The following is a 1,605-nucleotide window of genomic DNA, read 5'->3' on the forward strand; positions in this document are numbered from 1 at the left end:
ATGAGGGCAACAAATGTATAGATGTGCTTTACACAATTGATCGATGTATTGTGATGAATTGTATGAGCCCCAATAAATTGATTAAAAACAAAACAAAACAGTAGGGTGTGAGCCCCACCTGTGGTGGAACAGACAAGTTTGATTGCTCTTGATGGCTGATGCCTTCAGGGAGAAAACTTCTAAGCACTGAACTCACAGTGTGCTGGCAAACAGTGTGACAACCCAGGGAGAAATCTTTCTGTTTCCCACAAAAATCCAAGGTAGTAAAACCCCTCAGAAACAGTAATGGGAAGAGATGTTGGGGAAGGGAGAAAGGGGCATGATAGCAATGAGGACCGTATGACTCTTCTCGTGGGGAACTACTTGTAGGTGAATGGATACATTGGATGGTGCAAGATAGCGCAAAACTAATAATAATATATAGTATGTTAAGGGTTCATGGGGGTGGTAGGGGATAAAGGGGAGCTGATATCAAAGAGTTCAACCAGAAAGAAAATGTTTTTTAAAAGATGGTGGCAGTAGTTGTACAACTATGCTGGATCTAATTGAATTATGGGTTGTTATAATATTTGTAAGAGTTCCCAATAAAATAAAAAAAGAAATCTTTATTCATCCAATGAAAGACCTTCAAACTACATTAATTAAACTCATAGATTTGAAGAGAGAAATAGACACCAGTTTCTTTTTTTTTTTTTTTTACATAAATTAACCCATTTATTACAGGCCAGAGAGGTTTCAGATGGTGGAGCTTCTCCTGGTCTTTCAATTCCTTCAGTCTTCTGACGGCAGACTTGACTGTGACGGCAGAGGTGGTGTTGTAGGTCCAGGCTCCACCAGCTACCGTCTTCACGCAGGAACCGCAGCGCAGATGCCCACAGCGCATCTCCTCATATTGGTTTTGCCGCAGAAGGAGCAAGTGTGCTTGGCATGTTGGCTGATTTCAATTTTCTTCACCATGTTCCTGAGGGAGGCACCGTAACGGGTCCCGTATTTGCCCACGATCCCGAACTTCTTGGTGCGTTTGGCCATCTTGCCGCAAACTAGTCCCAGGCTAGAGAGCACCAGTTTCTATTATAGGAGACTTCGATACACCACTCTTGAGAAAGAACAGAAGAACTAGAAAGAAATTCAATAAAGACAAGGACTAAACAATACAGTGAATCAACTTGATCTCTTAGACATATACAGCACAATCCACCAGGCAACACAATATACATTCTTTCCTTGCACACATGGAACACTCTCCAAAATAGACCATTTGTTAAGATACAAAGCAAGCTCAATACATTTTAAAACATCAAGATACTACAAACCACCTTCTCAGATCACAGCGCTATAAAATTGGAACCAACAACAGAAAGATCGGTGGGAAAGAACAAATACATACAAATTGAGCAGCACCCATTGAGAACTATTGGGTACTTGAAGAAATGAGGAATGGTGCTACTGTCCAGCAGTGTGGACCTGCAGTGATTGGCCACCTGAAGGAAGAGTGGCCAGTGGACTGATGACCCAAAGGCAATTTTATTTCCAAAGTAGAGCTTTATATATTAATGAGGCAAGGGTACATAGCTTGCATAGTGTAACGATAACATCATGGCAAGA

At 41.4% G+C, this 1,605-nt stretch overlaps 1 pseudogene; it reads right to left on the reverse strand.

The window, feature by feature from the left end:
- LOC115872551 overlaps window positions 1–1,029 on the reverse strand; it is a 1,660-nt pseudogene extending 631 nt beyond the window's left edge.
- Window positions 1,030–1,605: the final 576 nt, after the last annotated feature.

Source organism: Echinops telfairi, unplaced genomic scaffold, assembly GCF_000313985.2.
Source record: "Echinops telfairi isolate 266 unplaced genomic scaffold, ASM31398v2 ScPeMD7_7425;HRSCAF=8463, whole genome shotgun sequence".
Lineage (NCBI taxonomy): Eukaryota > Metazoa > Chordata > Mammalia > Afrosoricida > Tenrecidae > Echinops > Echinops telfairi.